Raw genomic sequence first — 22068 nt, 5'->3', positions numbered from 1 at the left:
ACCACTGCACTCTCTGATTATCTTCTCCTCAGCACCTCTATTTAGTTTTAAGACGCCCCTTCTTTACATGGATGTTACAAAAAGGAGATGACAAGCAAAACAGTTTGAAACAAGGTGTACATGTGTAAATATAGCACTAATTACTTGTAATCTTCTGGATCAGAGAACAGATCTGGAAGAGAAGTCATAACGTCATCATCGTGGTCAAGAATATCACTGTCATTACTCTGTTGTGCCAATAGTGGATATATTTCTGCCAATTTTGAATTTGTCGGGGCAATAGCAGTGGTTATAAGTTGGGGAATACAACATCTACACAATGCAAGAATAGCTGCAAACAGCTATAGAAACGGAGAACACCAAATTTTTAGATTTGCCAAAGTTTTTTTTTTTTTTTTTTCTTCCCCCACTCAGACCTGGCTGATGTATTTACACCAGAGTGCTCCTTCATCTTGTGGTTCAGGGTGCGGAGGCCTTGAATGGCCCTTGTGCATGACCCATCAGGTGCTGTGATATTTGGAATAAACAACACTGGACACCGAACATTGAGCAGTCACCACCCTTCTCGGTCAGGAGCATGTCGACCGCGATGCGGTGCTGGAACGTCATGAGTGAGGTTGCAGCTTGTTGTTCCCTTATGGCAATAAAGCCTGCTTCCGTATAATTACCAAGTTTCTGTACATTGTAATGTATGCAGTTGATTCTGTCAACGTTTTATTCGGGGTTATCCAAAACAAGATTGATTCCCATCCTGCAGCAATCTCATGAACCAACGTATACTCATCTGGTATGCCGTTGGGATGCCATTTGCATCAATGATCTCCATCTTTCCAAGAGGACCTTCACCTTCAGAAGAACCCAAGGGGAGGTCCAAAGATGGATACAGCCAATTGTATATCCTCTGCTTTGAATGGAAATACAGTCACAGATAAGAGCAGAGAAACCAGTGTACACGTTCCTGCTGCATTTATCAGTGTGTCATACAACGTTTGACCAACACACCACCACAACAAATCGCTGCATGGGAGCAGTGGGGCAGCTTGCAGATGGATATCATGACACCATGTTTTGTTGAGACTTCCCACCTTAAAATCTGTCCCTGTAAAGCTAACACAGGAGAAATTAGCCAATGCAACATTAGTAGAAAATATCAGTTTATTATTTACTGCCTTAGTTGTTGGATAAACACTTTTCCATTTCTGACAAGTGGTGTTAGGAGTTGTTTTAGTCATTACCTCCAGGGTACATTGTGTTGGGATTTCTGTTGGAATGACACGCATTAGTGGCCTAGGGCCCATGCATGTGATGTAACTATAGTTTACCTTGTTAGCTGCATTCTACATTAATAACCAGTTTTTTTTCCTATTTGTAAAAAAGATAATTATATGAATGAAAAAATGTTCCTCAGGCTTTTTCGGTTAGAATACTCCCTCCTTAGTATACGTACTCTTTTGTATGGCATTCGGGTTCAAGGTAGCATTAAATTGGCAAATGGTGAGAAGAAAGTGTGGGTTTCATTTAGCATAAGCCCAAAGATGGACTCCCCAGCAATTAGACTCTGCCAAGGAATCGAAAAAGTGCTGAACTGATTTACCGGGAGGCACAGATGGAGTCCTCCTCTCATGCCTCAGTGACTCCCGCATAGTTGTTAACCAAAGTTATTTGAAATGAGGTTGCGCCTCTTTATCTTTGTGTGGTAGGCATAGTTGACTGAGTATAATTATTGGTTCTATTGTTATGTATTTTTGTCAGCTTTACAGGTGTCCAAAAGTAGCATATGAACAAAAATATCATTACAGCTGTCAATGTTGCAGCCCAACATGCTATCATATTATTTAGCCATTTTGAAGTCATGTCGACCAAGTCACCCCTAAATGAGTCAAGTGTCTTTTAAATCTTCACCAGCCTTCAGGTATTTTCAGCTACTATAAATCTGCACCCACTGTATGCTGGACTTTGCTCACCTTTCCACTTGCGTGACTCAGCTGAGATGACCTTTTACAGTGTGTAAGGTGTATTCACGTGTTTCTTTCTGCTATTTTGTCCATGTCATTCAGCTCTTGCTCAGTCTATGCCAGTGTTCGGGTAAAACTGCTTGTACATTAGATGTTAATTCATTAACAGACATATGATGAATAAACAAATGGCAGTAATAAGGTTATTAAAGCACAGTAACTTGTTACTTTTTTTTTTTTATGGTGTAGTGCAGGGATGTCAAACTCATTTCTCTTGCGGGCCACGTAGTAGTTCGGGTTTCCCTCAGAGGGACATTTCGAGTGAAGGCAGCGTGGGATCGATTCCCGGTCAGTGATGGTGTCGACATCTGCACTGCGAATGGCTGGCGACCAGTTTGGGGTGTAGTCTGGCGCTGGCCAAAGTTAGCTGGGATTGGCTCCAGCTTTCTCTCCGAATAAATGCAGAAGGTTGCGTCAGGAAAGGCATCCGCCGTACAAAAATCAAAAAGACAGTTACTGCCGCACCACCATGAAAATGGCACAAAAATGGCTTCACACATTAATGCTGATAAAATTCCCAATTTGTTTCTAGTCCTATCAAATTGATGCATGTGAAATTTCCTAGTGACATGCCATTAGAAAACAATGTTTTTTTTTGTTTTTCAAAAGAAGTTAATGGATACACAGAATCCCCCAACTTTTTTTTTTTGCATTCATTATCAATTAATAGCATTGGTATTATCTCTGGATCTGTGCAGACAACACAATCTTTTGGACATGTTTTTTGTATGTAGTTATCCAATTTGTTTTGTTTTTATTTTTTTTTGGGGGGGTGGGACCTTGAGTGGTTCCCACAGGTACCACTCGAACAGAAAAATTAAAATAACGGGTAGCGTTTTCACCCAACACCCAACAGCAAAATGTAAATGTTTAGTCACCATTATGACAGCAGTCTCACTCCCATGTGTACTACAGCAACCTTGGCAGTGGGAATGAGAACAGCTATCTTACAAGTGGCCAATAAAAACAAATTAGTTTTGTTTGTGTTAACAATGGTTTCAAAAGGAATAACTTTCCTACAATCAACAAATGAACTCAAGTACCCCTTTTTGCAATTTTTTAAGATGTTTGGGGTTGTTAATAACTCCTGAAAGGGACCCACTTGTGTGTTTTATTTCCCTTCATCATTCGTCTATCTCTCATTGTGTGGAAAATATTGGTAATTTGTATGGTCTCCCAAACAGTGTTTTGAATGGAATGAGACCCTTACGTGCTTGTAATGTATGTATAGTTAGAGTAAATCTATCATTGTGTCCAAATTGCCCCTACATGTGATTGTGAGTGCGGCTGTTTGTCTCCATGTGACCTGCAATTGGCTGGCAACCAGGTCAGGGTGGACCTTGCCTCCTGCCCGTTGACAGCTGGGATAGGCTCCAGCCCTCCCCGCGACCCTTGTGAGGATCAGCGGCTAAGAAAATGGATGGAGGGATGAACGGATGTGTAGCTTGAGGAAACTGACTACGTTTTGGATGCACATTCCCTTGTGGATTATGTCACACACAGATCAAAACAAGCCCTACAAAAAGTTTTTTTGCATACAATTTAATCCATGGATCATGTAATGCCTTTGTACCAGGGCTACCATTCCCCCTGTTGAGACCTGAGACTTCCCATGGCTCAAGATTGCCGCCTCACTTACAACATGTTTTTGGTAGTTTTTTTTTTTTTTTTTGTATCTGTGCTGACGTAATTCCCATTTTGTAATGTAGTACCTCATTTTTTCCACATTTTTAGTTCTGCTGGTGAGCTTGTTGTTGCATTTTGTTTAAGACATCATCTCAAAGTATGTCTTCATTGGTTACATGGTCAGCTAGTCCCATAAAGGTTTTGGCTGCTGCTTCTTTTGCTGTTTTATCTGTAAATCCATTTCCTAATGATTTTTTGTCTGTATTTGATGTGTGTACAGCACATTTACATATGGCTATTTCTTTTGGTAATTGAACTGCTATGAGCAAATTTTGTAGTAGCTCTGCATGTGTCACTGTGTTCCCTGTAGTTGTCGCTATTCCTCTATTTTTCCAGTATTGTCTGTGTAGATTGTGATACCACCGTGAATACAGCAGCATCTGGTCTCAGATTGTTTAAGACTGTCCAATAATATATTGTTTGTACAGTTGTCGTCCCAATCCAAATTTGTTTCTTTTTCTGTCCAATCAGGAACAATTCGTACTACCAAAACAAATTGTCCCAAACTCTCCCACTCCTGTTGTAATGACGTGTGTGGTGGTGTCCATTCCTTGTGTAGTGCATTTAGTTTGTCAGTCAGTCTTGTTCCTGCCACCACGACTGATATACCATCTGAGTACAGATAATCATGATTTTGTCTGGTGTGGGCTGTTATAAGTTATCTTATACTACATTGTCACATGCAATGGTTGTTCAATCAGTTTTGAGCTGTTTGCAGCAAGAAATCTTCTGTTCTTGTGGGAGGTTTGTTTGGAATATGTAAGGTGTAATAATAGAGCGCTGGATTCCCATTTTGTAAGATATTTAACTGTCATCCCAGTAATTCCTTTTTTTTCTTTTTACTTCTATTTTTCCTCTCAGAGAGGGAATTAAGCGCAGTCCTTGTTTCAGCAAGCCATCTCTTCCCAAAAAACGTATGGGACAAATTAAAAAGTTGCATTTTGGGAGCATTAGTTGTGACATTTTTGATGGGGAGATGGCTGCTCTCTTCCTCATCTGCAGCCACAATTATTAAATGTTTCGCATAAAGCTCCATAAATTTCTCCTTCCTCTGTCAGAAAGGTGTAAATTTTCTTTTTCTTATTTTGTAGCACTCTTTCTGCGTGTAGTGCTTGGTTAACGTAATGTTACAGGATGCCAGTCGGTTTGTCAACCCAATGTTTTTCAATCCATTGTTTTATAGGATTATTTGAATTTGCATGAAGAGCATTTTTTAATTGCCCTTGATACACACTCCCTGGACCTACGAGAACACAGATCTGACTTGTTCCTCACAAGGATGAATGGAACTCTTGAGGATCTCTGCTTTCAGTGACTCATCATTTTGCTCTTTTTCTGAGTAGTCCACGATGTGTGTCGGCACTTTCTCCGGAGTGACGTCAGCAGGGATGGTGATATCCTCAGCTCGAGATGGAACCTCCTTGGGGAACTCTTCTCCAACCAAGGACATAAGGAGGGAGGTTTTCCCCAACATGGCAGGCAATACGGTTGCGCAGGAAGTGTGAGCCAGTCCAGTAAACTATACTTCTATTTGAATCACTCAGCTGCCCACACATTGACCCACCTGTCAACGCTGGCAGCCGACCACAGCTCATTCCCAACCAGTCCAAGTCCTTACACTGTTCACAAACACACTGGGTGGTGGTGATGGCTGCCACTTTGTGGTCCCTGAAATTGCGGATGGTTGATCCATCCAGGCCACGACTGACAGCCATGAAACTATTTTTTCCCACCAGAGAGGATCATGTCACCGTTGGCAGAGTACTGGACAGTACTGACAGCAATGCGATGGGAATGTAGCTTCCTCTCCATTTCAGAGGTGGCGAGCCGAAAGATGCACAGGGTGCCGTCGCTGTATCCCGCCGGCACGTGCACACGCTGCAGACCCGAAAAGGGCTCCAGCACACACAGGTGCACGACTGGTTGAGCACCTACCACTGCATCACCAAGTCATTACTGGGGATGGAATACACCCTCAGACTGCCGTCTTCACTGCAGGTGACAAAGTTGGTCTCATCCGTCTGAAAGGCCTAATCATTCACCTTTTTCTTTGTGGCCGATGACCATCCGGATGTTGCTGTTGTCCGACCAGTCTATCTACCACAAGGTTCCCATGGTGTTGCCTACAATGGCCATGTCTATTGTGTTGTCAAAGGCAGCGCTGACTGTGGTCCAATCCAGCATGATCTCTTGCTGCAACACAACCGATTTGCTCCTTCTTCTGGTTTCTCCAGCATCCGATGATCTAATGTCTACCAGTTTGATGGAAATGGTTTTGTCCAGAGCCTTAGAGTGAAAGCGGCACTTCAGATGGAGACATCTAAAATTTCAGGGCAACACTTCCACATCCAATCCTCATGCTCCGGCTGTTTTCCTTGCACCTGTTCAAGCACCAGGGCCTCAATCCGAATGGTTTTCCAGTGCAGTCTCACACTAACGGGTCCACGTTTGAGACCGCTGAGAGCTCAGTCGGTCTAAAGAGAAGATACTCTGCAGATGCTGCTCTGACGGATTACTGCTGAGGAGGTCTTGGTCTATGAGCTGGACTTGGTGCTGGAAGATTTGTTCCTGAACTTGCCACATGGAACGTTTCATCTTCATCACCATGTAAGTCAGGTTGCTACCCTCTAAAGGTTTTGGCGGAGGTACGTGAATAGCTGAAGTCGTCTCAGCAACACCTCGTGTTGACGTCTGGCCAGGGTGTCCTCCTCGTCCTTCTTAGGCGTGAGCAACAGCTGGTTGAAGTTAGCTTTGCGCTTCAGCTTCCAGTACTGGTACAGAAAGTCAACTGTCTCGGATCCCATCTTGAGGTGACGGCACACTTCCTCGGCATCTACAAACTGGTAGAAGACCTCCTCCATCTCTTGAAATTTCATCTTGTGGACATTTACACGCTTTTTCTGCGGGTCACATTGACAAACATGACACAAGGACGAATGCAACGATGAGGGGGACGACGAGGCGAAAGGGATGAGGCCGAGGACGGCCATGTCCTCTTCATTGTCCCCTCTAACCTTTCCTCTCATTTTGCCCTTTTTGCTCCCGACGCTTTCCTCATTTTCAACTTCAGTGGTGGAGTCCCACTCTACAGAGTCACTGCCCTTGAGGCCCAGTGTGCTTGGGCCAGTAGTACTTGAACTTGACTTTGTTGTTCTGGGTGATGACGGTCATCTCCAGGCCAGAGTGGAGGCCGCAATTCATGGTGAAGGCAATGCGGCAGTTTTTGGCAGAGCACTGGATGCAGGCTCCCATCTTTTCTTTACACAGGCAGCAGTTGAGCACCCACCTGTTGCTGGGAATGTGCGACACGTTGGTGACAGGCTCCATCTTCTCCAGGTTCCCATTGCTCATCTCTGGGATCCACAAGGCACAGCTGACATGGACCCACTTGGTTCCACTGCGGGTGGGCTTCATAGCATCGCCCTTCTTCGGGTACAACTGGCACTTTGGCAGGATACCTAAGGTGCATATCCGACACAACCAGCTGCTCTTTGGGAGTTTTTGTATGCCGTAACATACCTGGTGGACGCAGATATTGCACTTGTTGCAGAACACCATCTCGTTGTTGTCCTCTCCGTTGGGGAACTGGCATGTCGCACACCACATTCTCGTTGTACTCGATGCCAAGGCCCTACTGTGTCTTCGTAGTGTGTGCCATGTTGTTATGACAAGGGCGCTCAAACTCCTCCATGGCGAATTTTTCCAGTGGCGGAAGGGCCAACCTTGCAAACTCCTCGTTGATGACCTGCAGACAGGTGACATCTTCCACGTTGAGGTTGTAGTGACACATGCACTCCGCCAAAGTCCTTATGTCCACATAACTAAGGGCCAGGGTGGCCGACCTGTGGATCAACTTCTTGGGCCTGACGAACTTGACTTCCTTGCTTTTGTCGGTTAGCGCCCGGGCCACGGGCTCCGGGATGCATTGCGGGCTAACGGGCACCTGGACACCCTTTTTCCCGCTTCTGCTTGCATGGATCGGTCAGCACGTAGTAATGCTCTGCATTGAGCTGGTACGAGTCGTGCACCTTCATGGTGGTGATCAGGTCCGTCCTGAAGACCTCAGATGGTTTCTGTCGACATCTTTCCTGGCCTGGGATGAAGCCTGGGATCAGTATGTGGAATTATTTTCTTTTCACGGCGGGGCGTCTGAGTAGTTCCAGCTTCCCCACACTTCTTGATTTGTCATTGGTTGTCCACGGAGGGACACCATCTTCACATACGAATACCTGGCGTTGGCGTCCATTGGAGAGGTGGGATTGTCCTTGCTACATGATGATTCATGTCCATAGATCCAGTGACAAAAACGTACAGTCCCAGACTAGCGAGTGCAGAGGAGCCATGTTCCGATCAGCACAAAAGCCGGCAGTCCCAATAGTGCCTCTCCTTTATCTAACATGCTCAAGCGTGGATCAGCTGAATTCTTCACCGGTTTGAGACCAGGGCAGTCAATTGCTACACCACCCTTTGTAGCCGGACTTCCACCACTACTCGTCGTCGAATGAAAAGGGAGCCACAGGCTCGCAGTGGGACAGGTGTATCGGCGTGGGACGTTCCGCTATCTTTATCATCGTGGGAGTGGTCAGCAGATCTGGTCAGAACCTTCCCAGCGAGATGAGGACCAACACTTCCTCTTGATGACTTTTCTGAGGACCCAATCACCAATGGACACCAACAGCACCTGTACAGAATGCACAGTAGGCGACAGATCATTTGCTTCTTTAACAGTTTTATTTTGCAGCATCTCTTTCATCCAATCAGCTTAAGTATTTTCTTCTTCTGACTGCTGCACTGGCTGCTCTATCATGGGGAGTCTAAATGTTCTACCAGATACAATTTCAAATGCGAACAATCCTTCATCTGTTGGGGTTATTTTCATATGCAGTTTTACTAAATGTAAACATTCTCTTCAAGTTCTCCCTGTATGTTCCATAGTTTTCCTTAATCGAGACTTCACTGTCCCATTGCTTTGTTCCACTAATCCGGCACAATGTTTTTTTCAAAGTTATTTCTAGATATGTCAGTACTTTACTGATTTTTTTTTCCCCATTAACAAAATGTGGCACATTGTTGCCGTACAATTTTTTTGAGGAGGATGCCATGAAAAGGAAAAATATATTTACAGAAGAACTTTGCCACAGTAACTATACCAGGACTTGTACATGGAAAAATCTCCACCCATTTAGATAAGGGGCAGGTCAATACTTAACATTTGTAATGCTGGACTTTGTTTAACTCAATAAGATTAAAGTGTAAAAACTGGAAAGAATGACTAGCTTGGAGAAACCATCACGGCTCATCGCAGCCGGCCGGTGTGGCTTATGACAGAGCCGAGCGGTGCTGCTTTAGGGGGGCGCTCACAGACGCCGCAGTACTGAGCAACACAGTCGAGGGGGCGCCTCTGTCCTTTACGTCACTTGCTGCTTCTTCTCGAAAACAAATCCCTTGAGAGGATAGTCATGGCGGGAGTTACAAAAAGCTGTATACGTCAAAATCATGTTTTGTGGTGAAAAAACACATGGGACCATATTGGCTGTGGGGTTTTCATAAATAATATACCAAAAATCATCCATTTCATGACAGGCCCACTTTAAATAAATTAAGTTTTATCCAATGCTCTAAGTTTCAAAAGGCAGAACACCCCTGGCCTCATATTAAGACCATGTTTCTATTTCAGTATATGAAAACTAACAGCTTCATAATGAACTCTCGTCTGTGTATGTCCAAGCATGGAAATTTCACCCTATAAAAAAGCATGACGTTTAACTTCAGAAAGCACATTGCAGTAAGTTATAAATGATTTTGTTGTGGTTTGCTCGATTTTGTTGTGCATATGCTCTCAGTTGCCCTGTTGACAGTCATCAACACTTACTGTACTCAGTAACACACGGGCACATACACAGACTCTTACATATTTGTTGTTTTAGTGCAATTAAAGATAATACTTTATCCATGTTACAGAATATTACGCTTTCGTGGTGTGTACTGATGGCTCATTTTTAATGGATATATTCCATTTATCTTTATTGGTATTTTTTTCCGTCAATAGAGCATTCACCCCAATAAACTGAAGCACACCAACTTAATACAATCCCACAGAAAGCAGAAGTTATGCTCCCCTGGTGATTCTGAACCTCCTACGAAGAATGTTAAAAGAAATGATTTACTGTCACTCCACGGCAGATAACACAGGTATCATTTGACAAACTTTTGCAAGATTTTGTATGTGAAATTAAATAACCCTTTTCTATTGTTGAGACACAATCTTTGAAATCCATGACAGAAAACCTTGGACCATAATTGTACAGAAATGACAAGGAGAAATTGAGCTGCAATATACACAAAGCTGCCAAAAAACATGAACAGCATAATTATCAAAAAGCTAAGAGCTGTGAGCCATATTGCCAGGACAACAAACTGCTGCTCCGTCGTAGTTTACGTAGTTACTTAAAGGCCTAGAGTCATCCCTATAAACATTCTAAAATAAATATTGTTATGAAAAATACATATAACATTATTTACTTCAATGTCTATCCGGAAAAATAAATGTGAGCAGAGAGCATCCATGCGCAAAGTTGCAGAAGAGTCATTCTACGACATCCAAGTGGTCGCCATATTGGCTGTATCCTCTGTCCGTGACGTCACTCGGACATTCGACAATGAAAACACGTGGTGCACCCTAAATATGGGAGACGAACACGCCTCTTCTGAGATGGGTAGGTCTTTTCGATAAGGAGAACACCACACAACCGAGTGATGTTACCGGGGCAATATTACACTATTGTTTTGAGCCATATTCAGATGACATGCGATCACGGCCAAACCGCCTCCCGTCCGATCCATTTCCGAGGCGGAGATGAGCCTAGAAAGAGTACCACAGATGCATTATTTGCCTTGAGGATGCTCGTGGAAAAGTACAGAGAGGGTCAGAAGGAGCTACATTGTGTCTTTGTGGATCTAGAGAAAGCCTATGACAGAGTACCAAGAGAGGAACTGCGGTACTGCATGCGTAAGTCTGGTGTGGCAGAGAAGTATGTTAAAATAGTACAGGACATGTATGATGGCAGCAGAACAATGGTGAGGTGTGCCTTAGGTGTGACAGAGGAATTTAAGGTGGAGGTGGGACTGCATCAGGGATCAGCTCTGAGCCCCTTCCTGTTTGCAGTGGTAATGGATAGGCTGACAGATGACAGATGAGGTTAGACTGGAATCCCCTTGGACCATGATGTTCGCAGATGATATTGTCATATGCAGTGAAAGCAGGGAGCATGCAGAGGAACAATTGGAAAGATGGAGACATGCACTGGAAAGGAGAGGAATGAAGATTAGCCGAAGTAAAACAGAATATATGTGCGTGAATGAGAAAAGTAGAGGGGGAAGAGTGAGGCTACAGGGAGAAGAGATAGCGAGGGTGGACGACTTCAAATACTTGGGGTCAACAATACAGAGCAATGGAGAGTGTGGTCAGGAAGTGAAGAAACGGGTCCAAGCAGGTTGGAACAGCTGGTGAAAGGTGTCTGGTGTGTTATGTGACAGAAGAGGTGGCAGAAATGAAGACGTTGAGGTTCTCGCTCGGAGTGAGCAGGTTGGATAGGATTAGAAATGAGCTCATTAGAGGGACAGCCAAAGCTGGATGTTTTGGAGACAAGATTCGAGAGAGCAGACTTCGATGGTTTGGACATGTTCAGAGGCGAGAGAGTAAGTATATTGGTAGAAGGATGCTGAGGATGGAGCTCCCAGGCAAAAGAGCGAGAGGAAGACCAAAGAGAAGGTTTATGGATGTGGTGAGGGAAGACATGAGGGCAGTTGGGGTTAGAGAGGAAGATGCAGGAGATAGGCTAAGATGGCAAAAGATGACACGCTGTGGCGACCCCTAACGGGACAAGCCGAAAGGAAAAGAAGAAGAATACGCACCTACCTGTCATTTGGAACCCACGAAGCTCTCATCCTCTGCACCCGTGTAATCCATTTTTCATGACGAACCGGGTCTCTTGCAAAGTTATGAAGGGTAAATCCATCCTCCCGAGTGTTCAAGCAATGTCCAGCAATGGAACGAGCCGGCATTTTGGCTAACACGAAGGAACAACGAGCTACGTTCCCGGTGGTAAAACTATTGGAAACAAAGTCCACTTGAGGGCAGGTCTGTCCTTTACGTCACTTCCTGCTTCTTCTCAAAAACAAATCCCTCGAGAGGATTTTCATGGCGGGAGTTACAAAAAGCTGTATACGTCAAAAACATGTTTTGTGGTGAAAAAACGCATGGGTCCGTGTCGGTTGCCGTTTTTTCCATTAATAACATACTAAAAATCATGCATTTCATGACAGTGGCACTTTAAGTGTCACCTGTCATTGGCAAGACCACACCTCTCTCAGGAGGCACACAACTGCATTGGTTTCGTAGATGTATGTAGCAGACACACTTGATCAACTGAACGTAGCCTTCAACGCCATATGTTTTATGAACTTTACACAAAGCCTCTGTGCCTGTCATAACAACAATGTCACTAGTGAGTTTTTTTTTTTTTTTTTTTTTCCAGAAATGGTACACAAACATATTGTTACTAGCAACCATATGAGGTTGAAACCCTTATTGCACAGATTAACCATGCTGTGTGACAATGCAAAAGCCAGAAATCAATTATTCCTTATTCCACTGGTTTTACAACCACCAATAATTCTTGGATGGAAATTCACTGCTAAAGGCATGTCTTCGCACTCTTGGTCCTTGGGACTGCTTTTTTCCCCCTTGATACAAAAACCCAGAAACTTTTGCTCTCTTGATTTTTGTCCTTCTTCTCACCAAAGAGGTGGACGCACAGCCAGAATCCCACCTTTCACCATAAGGTTGTGGAACCTTCCTTGCCACGTCAACGAGCGAGGACTGCAGAATCTCTCTGCCTGCTTCCCCGAAACTACACTTTTGTGAGCAAGGCCAGCATCCTGGAGGAAGATCCAGCAAAGAGAAATTGTGTGGCAAGATTTCCCTGAGTACATGGCTAGCGACGCCACCAAGAAATTCTACACTTGAATTCTTTATTTTTCCCATTTTCCTTCTTTTCTCTTTGAACCAGGTTCTCAGCTATTCAGTCTAAATTCTGTTCTGTGCAACATGAGTATAACATGTTGCTTTCCTAAATAGAAATTGGCACATAGTTGGGATTATATTTACGACAACAGAAATTCAAAACTTCAGCATAGCTCACCTCTTTCTCTCCAAAACTTACTCAACGAGATCAGCCTTTTCTACAAATGTTTATATGTACAGTATTCCCCCTTTTTTCACTGGGTTATATTTCTTACACCCCCACAAGTAACAAAAATCCACTAATCTACCTATGGGGGCACAGTGAATCAGATGGTAAAGCGTTGGCCTCACTGTTTTGAGGTCCCGGGTTCAATCCCGGACCCACCTGTGTGGAGTTTGCATGGTCGCCCCATGCCTGCGTGGGTTTCCTCCAGGCACTCCGGTTTCCTCCCACAACCAAAAAACATGCAACATTAATTGGACAATCTAAATTCCCTCTAAGTGTGATTGTGAGTGTGGCTGTTTGTCTCGATGTGCCCTGCGATTGGCTGGCAACCTGTTCAGTGTGTAACTCGCCTCCTGCGAGCTGGGATAGGCTCCAGCACTCCCCGTGACCCTCGTGAGGATAAGCGGCGAAGAAAATGGATGGAGGGATAATCTACCTATCTATGAAATTTACCATAGTTTGGCAATCATAAAATGCACTTACAAGTCTTAAACTTTATACAAAGGGGTAGCATGCCTTATGTGCACAATTGTTATGTGACTCATCAAATTAAGTACATTTTGAACACAGTGGTTATACTGTTTGCATGTTTTAGTCTGTATGTAAATTACCATAAAATGGTGCTCACAAAATACAGATTTGAACCTGTGGCTGTAAATGTTGAATATTCAGATGGTTTTTCAGACAGAATGACGCCGAGTCTGACTACTTGGAGGCCTACGCGCGGGACACAAGTACGTAAATAAAGGCCCCGGGCCGGACGCCGTAGATGGTTCTTTGGATGGAAATGACGCAGAGTCTGATGAGCGAGCTCCGGCGGTGGGCCGCGAACCGAACTTCAGCGGCAGTGGAGGCTGTTTGCCCAGGATGCTGAAGCTAAGCTAAAAGCCTCCGCCGCCACCGAAGCGCGGCTCAAGGCCTCCACCGCCGCCGAAGCTCGGCTCACGGCCTCCCAGGACACCGAAGCTCAGCCCGGGGTCCGCCGCCGGAGCTCACTTGTCAGACTCCGCGTCATTCCCATCCGAAGAACTATCCGCAGCTGCCGGCCCAGAGGTCCGGGGCCTTTGTTTACGCACTTATGTCGCGCGTTGTCCTCCATGTAGTCAGACGTCGCGTCATTCCACCCGAAGAAGCATCCGAATATTCAACATTAATTACAGCCACTGGTTCAAATCTGTATGGAAGTATTCCTCCATCTTCTCGATCAACCGATACTGCTTTTTCTTCATCAGAAGAGAATAAATCTGAGAAATCAGCGCTGGGCATAAATGGTGTCCCATGTAATCGAACTTTTGTTGCGGCACGGTACACGTCTCATCAGCGCACATAGGTCATGTGAGTCGCAAAAATGGCAGCACCCCTGAAAATTTTTAATTGTCGATAAAAAATCTTCTCAAAACACTATCAAATGAGAGAGGATTTAACATCACATTGTCAAAATAGGGTACATATTACATGACCTATTGGATACACTTCATGCAAACCACTGGATTTCCCCTTTAAATTGCTCAAACATTCTGAAACCTTTTCCACTCTACAGTGTGGAGGAGAAAGAGGACAGAGCAGCTGATGGACAGGAGGACTCAGTCACTGATTATGGATTAGAAAATGACAGTTTGAGGTTCAGCATCAAAATATATCTACTATTTTGAATGACGACACCGGCCTTGAATACCAGCTTCCAACGCACCACTAGTCTGCATGCCATCTCCTCAAGCTCATCTCAACAGTTGACACCACTCAGGCAGAAGCTGTCAGCGAAACATACAAGCGGGTGTCTTTTTTGCACATTCGTGGTTTTTCTATTTAGTTTATTGCTCTATACACATCAAGGTTGTCCTTAATTAGGTCTGATGTGTGTTTGGAGTGGTCAATAAGCACGCTGACTCCTCAAAAGAAAACAAGTGTAAATTAAAAAATTTCAATAACAGCATGCCTTACACAATGGCATTTTTTGGCGATATAAGTGGGTTCCCCACACCCCGTGAGGTATTTTCTAAAACAAGTGTTTTTTTTTTTTTTTTTAGGACGATGCCATTTTTGAAGGCTCCCTACTTTAGTAACGTTTGGGAACATTCAGAAAACATCGGTCATTTTTATTTCAGGATTTGAAAGTAATCTTTTTGTCTGTGTAGTGTTCTGTGTTGATATTATTAGAACAATTCACATGCAAATTCGACAGAAAATTGTTTTAAAAATATATATTTTGTAAAATTTGGGGGTTTGTCTCCTGCCACAGATTCAAACAACCAACCACTCACTATCTCAACCATTTGTCCTCACAATGGTCATGGGAGTGCTGGACTGAAGACCATGGTCTCAGATTTAAAGGAACTGATTTTCATCCCAGCCACTTCACACTCAGCTGCAAACCGCGACAATGAGCTTTGGCGATCACGCCTTGATGAACCAAACAGAACCACATCATCTGCAAAGAGTGGAGATGTGATGCTGAGGCCACCAAATAGGACACACGCTATGCCTGGGCTATCCTTAGATATTCTGTCCATAAACATTATGAACAAAATTGTTGACAAAGGGCACCTTTGGCGGAGTCCAAGTCTCACCGGAAACGGGTACAACTTACTCCCGGCAATCCAGACAAAACTCTGATACCGGTCGACAGGGGCTGAATAGCCCATATTAAAGGGTTCGGAACCCATACTGTCAAAGAACACCCCACCAGACTTCCTGAGGGACACGGTTGAACGCCTTCTCCAAGTCCACAAAACACATGTAGACTGGTTGGGTGCAATCCCATGCAACCTTGAGGATCCTGCCGAGGTTGTTGAGCTGGTCCACTGTCCCCCGGCCAGGAGGAAAACCACATTGCTCTTCCTGAATCTGAGATTCGACTTCCCGACAGACCCTTCTCTCAATAGACCTTACCAGGGAAGCTGAGGAGTGTGATCCCCCTGTAGTCGGAACACACCCTAGTACTTTCTTTCGGCTTGTCCCGTTAGGGGTCGCCACAGCGCGTCATCTCAGATGAACGCTCATATTTGTTCGGCACAGTTTTTACAACGGATGCCCTTCCTGACGCAACCGCTCTTGGGGATTGGAGGCACCAGTGAGAAATGAACTCACGACCCCTGGTTTACCAATCCAATGCTCTAACACCTGAGCTATGGGGCCCTGTTGGAACACACCCTCCTGTTCCCTAGCATACCCATACCCAATCTAGAGGCACTGTCCCCGATGTCCATGAGATGTTGTAGCAGCATGTAATCCATGACAGCCCCACAACATCCAGAGGCTTGAGGAAGTCTGGGCGAATCTCATCCCCCTCCAGGGTCCTTACTGCCAGCGAGGCGTTATTTAACCACCTCAGTGACCTTAACCCCAAGAGAGCCAGAATCTGAGAACCCAGATTCTGCTTCCTCATGGGAAGGCATGTTGATGGAATTGAGGAAATCTTAGATGTATTCTTGCCTCTGACTCACAATGTCCCGAGTCAGCAATGAACCCTCTTCACTAAAGACAGTATTGACGGTGCATTGCTTTCCACTCCATAGATGTCGGCCGTTGAACCAGAATTATCTCAAAGCCGTATTGAAGTCATTCTCCATGGCCTCACCGAACACTTCCCATGCCTGGGTTATTGCCTTAGCAACCACCAAAGCTGCATTCCACCTGGCCACCTGGTACCTATCACTTGCCTCTGGAGTCCCACAGGCCAAAAAGGCCTTATAACACTCCTTTTTCAACTGGGCAGCATCCCTCACCATTGGTGTCCACCAACGGGGTTCAAGGATTTCCACCACGACATGCACCCGACTGCCTTATGGGCACAGCTCTGGTCGGCCTCCTCACCAATTGAGGCACGGAACATCGTCCACTCGGACCCAATGTCTCCCACCTCCCCCAGAACATGAACAAAAATTCTTTCGAAGGTGGGAATTCAAACTCCTTCAGACAGGGAAAACTGCCACCCATTCCCAGCAGACCCTCACAATACATTTGTGCCTGCCACGTCAGACCGGCATCTTACCCCAACACTGTAGCTAACTCACCACCATGTGGTGTTCACTCGACAGCTCCTCCCCTCTATTCACCCAAGTGTCCAAGACATGCAGCTGCAAGTACGACAAGGACCACAAAGTCGATCATTGAACTGTGATCTAGGATGTTCTGGTGCAAAGTGCACATGTGGAGACCCTTATGCCGGAACATGGTGTTCATTTTGTACAATCCGTGATGAGCACACAAGTCCAGTAACCATACACCGCTCGTGTCTGATCGGGGAGGGGGTCGGCATTCTTCCCAATCATGCCCTTCCAGGTTTCACTGACATTGCCCATGTGAGTCCCCCAGCGAGCACTCCAAAAAGCATAGGTCCTTTGAAATTTTGTTTGGTGCATAGGCACAAACAACAGTCAGGACCCGTCCTCCCACCCATAGGCAGAAGGAGGCTACCCTCTCATTCAACGGGCTGAACCTCGATGTACAGGCGCCAAGCCGGAGGACAATAAATATACAGTACCCACACCTGCTCGGCGACTCTCACTGTGGGCAACTCCAGAGTGGAACAGAGGCCTACGCCTCTCAAGAAGACTGGTACCAGAGCCCAAGCAGTGCGTAGAGGTGAGTCCGACTATATATATATTCACAACCTTGCCACCTCACACACCAGCTCTGGCTCCTTCCCAGAGAGGTGACATTCCATGTCCCTAGAGCCAATTTCTGTAGCCAGGGATCGGTTCGCCAAGGTCCCCGCCTTCGGCTACCACACAGCTCACATTGCACTCGACCCCTATGCTCTCGTACTTGGTGAGCACATGGGAAGAGGAACACATGTTACCCTTACCCTTTCGAGCCCCATCTCCAGGCCTGGTTCAAGATCGGGGCCCTGGTGACCCGGTGATCTGCATCCTGTGAAGGGAAACCTGAATCCATTTCTGTCTAACATCATGGCTGTCTTTTGGCCATGTTTTGTCTGGTCCCTCACCGAGAACCTGTTTGCCATGGGTGACCCTACCAGGGGCATGAAGCCCCAGACAACTTAGCTCCTAGGATTATCGGGAGACACAAACCCTCCATCATGATCAGGTGACGGCTCAAGGAGTGGGGAATGAATATAATGCGGTAATCTGAAAATAAAGCAAAATAAATGAAATAGGCTTTACATTGATCTGATTGGCTTGATCGGTGTTGACCCATAATTAGCATGTTTTGCTGGTCGTTTGATCATCCTCAAAGTCCGAATTCACCAATCCGATCACTGACATCATTGATAGGCTCCGCAGAAGACATTTACACCGCGTTGCCCTTGTGTACTGCACAATATATTTGAGTCCAGACGCTAGTTTATTTTTAGCCTTGTTGAATGTCTTTTGAGGTAGTACTGTAAATATGGGACAATGTGCATGTAGGACAGACAACACGACTGAGATAAACAAAACATAATGCACCCCAAAAACATGCATTCATTGCCCTGAGGTGTGTTTTTGAGTACGACTGTTATCTGTCTCCATGTGCCCTGCAATTGGCTGGCAACCAGTTCAGCGTGTACCCTGCCTCCTGCGTGATGACAGCTGGGATTGGCTCCAGCACTCCCGCGACCCTTGTGAGGATAAGCGTCTGAGAAAATGGATGGATGGATTATTTTGCTCCTGTATATTTATTTTGTAATCTAACATAAAAAGAAAAATGTCAAACAGTGCAATTTTAATGTACAATTACTGTATTGGTATGAAGCCATCAATGCCAGTTCAGAAACAATACTGTCACCCCCACAATGTGTGACGATTGTGTCTGATATTTTATCTAATTCTGTTTACACAACTGCTCATGATTTGCCTGTGCTTGTGACATTTACAGATTACTTTGGGGAAAATAACCACAGCTCAGAACAGAAGGATTGTTGGGTTACAAAAATGCAGAGGTTTTACTGTACATACTAGTACATGGTAGATACAGCCTGTCAAAAATACAACCAAATGGATTATTTCATTCATGGAGACTATGCACAAAGGGTCATTGTGCTGTATTAAATACGATAATGCCATAAACAATATTGTGGTGGCACTAACAAGTGAAAGCAAGTTACCATGAAAAGATGCAAATTAATATCCATGCAAATATATCCAATAAATGATTCTTTTTTTCATCATGACAACGGGGTTAAGTCTCTCCACCCTGCATCAATGTAAAGTCAGAGTCTCACTTTGCCAGGAGCGTGTGTTCCTATTTTCCACTTTCCTTGCTCATTCATGCTCCACCCTCACCTATTGATCTAGAGCTTCGACAGAGAGGTTACATACACTAGTTTAAAAATGGTATTATCGCAATTATAATCTCAATATTGTTTTTTTGCAGATTCAATGATTTTGAGTATTTTTAAAATCACATTAAATTTCAGTAAGTCCTTTCAAAAAGTAAATCTACATGAATGAAACAAATCATTTTCATAAGGTCTAATCCAAGTCTTACCTAATGTGCTTCCTTCCTTCCTTTTTCTGAGTCGCTTATCCTCACAAGGGTCGCGGTAGTGCTGGAGCCTATCCCAGCTGTCAACGGGCAGGAAGCAGGGTACAGCCTGAACTGGTTGCCAGCCAATTGCAGGACACATCGAGACAAATAGGCACACTCACAATCGCAATTTAGAGTGTCCAATCAACGTTGCATGTTTTTGGGATTTGGGAGGAAACCGGAGTACCCGGAGAAAACAGGGAGAACATGTAAACCCCACCCTGGCAGGCCAGGATCGAACCCTGAACCTCAGAACTATGAGGCCAATGCTTTACAGCTGCGCCAACCGAGCCGCCTACCCAATGTGTATATGAAAAAAAAAAATATATATTGATCATTTCCTTGGTAATATAAATTTTTTTGGAGATGCTGCATTTAGTGTTTTGGTTATAACATTTGAAAAAATCTAAACGAGAAGAAACAAAATCTTAAATATTTTCCTTTGTATAGTTATATTCTGTATAATATAACATTACCTTTTTATATTGAACTACTGAAATAATACATTTTTCACAATATTACAATTTATTCCATCCACCCATCCATCCATTTTCTACCACTTGTTGTCATTTGGGTCACGGGTGATCTGGACGCAACACCAGCCTACATTGGACGTGCGGTGAACTACGCCCTCGGCCAGTTGCCAATCAATCGCAGGGTACATATACGGACTATCACACTCCCTTTTACACCTATGGGTAAGTTATAGTCTTCAATTAAACTAACGTACATTATCATCCTTCATAAATAAATAAAAAAGTACCTGAGTTTTTATAATTTCTGGCAGAGCTTCTGTACTGAATTGCTTTACACTGGTGTACTTTATGAAACAACCAGCATCAGTCTTATGTAAAGTATTACAGTTTTTGTTTGTTTCCCATTTGTTGATAATTAGATCATTACCATGTGACAATTCCCAATTGACTCATGGTCAATCCAGGATGTTCTCTGCCTGTGGCCTGAAGTCAACTGGTATAGGTCCCAGATCAAAATGATTGATGAATGGATACTGCATATCGATGTGGCAAGGTTGATCTTAAGATGATACATGGCAAAACCAGTGGGAAGTGTGGAACCATGTTAATTCCATCTAGAAATGCTGTATGGAGTTAACATGATGATCATAGTTCTTTTAGTACATAAATAAAACAAATTTAGACAACTAACATTGGCTTCATTGGAGACCTGTGCGCTATACAATCCCAATCTGTTGTTCATCTGCAAGTACAGCACAGTTACAGGTTTACAGTTTCATATAATAACATGTCAGAATGTTTAAAACATGTTTTAATTAAAAAAAAAAAAAGTTACATACTTTGACCGACCAGACAATGGGGTCTATCTAATGGATATTTCCCCACTTGGTGTCAGGTAGCTAGTAATAAGAAAACAATACACAAAGATCAAATCGACATTAAGGTTGTCAAACAGGTTTCTATCAAGGTATAGTTCCACTCACTTCCCTTTCAATTCTTTTCTTTGGAAGTTGATTAACTTAAGAGTTTTACAAGTCTAAAACTTCCTTATTGGTACCACTCAACGATATATTTTTTCGCATGTTACAATTAAACAAATGGGTGGGTTTTAATTATATTATAATATAATATACAATAATATAAAAGTATATTTTTGACTTGGTTGGTATTCATTTTTTGTTTATGAACACATGATAATGATGTATTTAGTTTAAATTCTGAAACAGTGCTCACACTACAAAGGATTGATCCGGGCAGGGCGCCTGAGCCATGCCTACTTAGATACTATTGTTTGGCACCCCAAGCTGCCGATCAAAATGGCAGATACAGTGCAGCCGAAGCACGTGAGCGATTCATTAGAGCAAATTCCCGGTAGTATTTCTGTTTCCTGTGTGCCCATGGTATCAGAAATATCGACAAAAAGTGTACAAAAAGGCCTGAGTCACTTTCAACAGGGATATATTAATAATGTCAAGGTTTCCCAAACGGGAATGCCAGTTAAAGTTTCTGCGACGTGTTGGCCGGTTGGTGTGCTCCCATATTATTGGTTTGATTAAAACGCTACAAGGGCTCAAACTCCATAACTCTTCTCACGTGCCACAGTGGAATACACCCAGAGGGTCCAAATCAAACCATTGCGGATGAGTGAAGTAGCTGTAGCTCTACCAACAGAAAGGAGGAAAAGAAAACAGATTCTTCGTCAGACGGATATGAACTACAGGTTAAAATAATGAAATAATGAATAATAGTGAAAATAATGGGATGGTCTTCGTCAATTTGTAGTGCAAGCCCCTTGTCACATTCCAGGAGATGTTCAACATCATTGTACTTTATAGCTGTTACACCAACTAAGTGAAGAACTTACCTTGGAGCAGACGGCTTTGTGCTGATTTATCCTCGATACGTTCAGCTAGTCGTGAGGTCAGCTACAAGCCTTAATCCACCGTTTGCATTTATCTAAATTATGCTTTGGGGTGGGTAAGCACACCAGATATCCTCTCAGTAACCTCTCTGGATAGGGCTTGTCTCCATCACACAATCCCCAGCCACATTGATAAGCAGGACTTTTCACTCAAAATTTAGAGGCTTAAAGTAAGCACGCGCTCTCTTTGTTTGTGGGTACAAGATCCCGGATGTGGATAGCATGGGTGGAGTTCAAAAAATGATGCT

General features: G+C 44.0%; 1 pseudogene; it reads right to left on the bottom strand.

Moving 5' to 3' along the window:
* Window positions 1-884: 884 nt before the first annotated feature.
* On the bottom strand, window positions 885-8044 carry LOC133503542 (protein Jade-1-like; annotated as a pseudogene).
* Window positions 8045-22068: the final 14024 nt, after the last annotated feature.

This window comes from Syngnathoides biaculeatus, chromosome 7 (assembly GCF_019802595.1).
Source record: "Syngnathoides biaculeatus isolate LvHL_M chromosome 7, ASM1980259v1, whole genome shotgun sequence".
NCBI classification, from domain to species: domain Eukaryota; kingdom Metazoa; phylum Chordata; class Actinopteri; order Syngnathiformes; family Syngnathidae; genus Syngnathoides; species Syngnathoides biaculeatus.
This window is presented reverse-complemented; position numbering and strand designations above follow the sequence as displayed.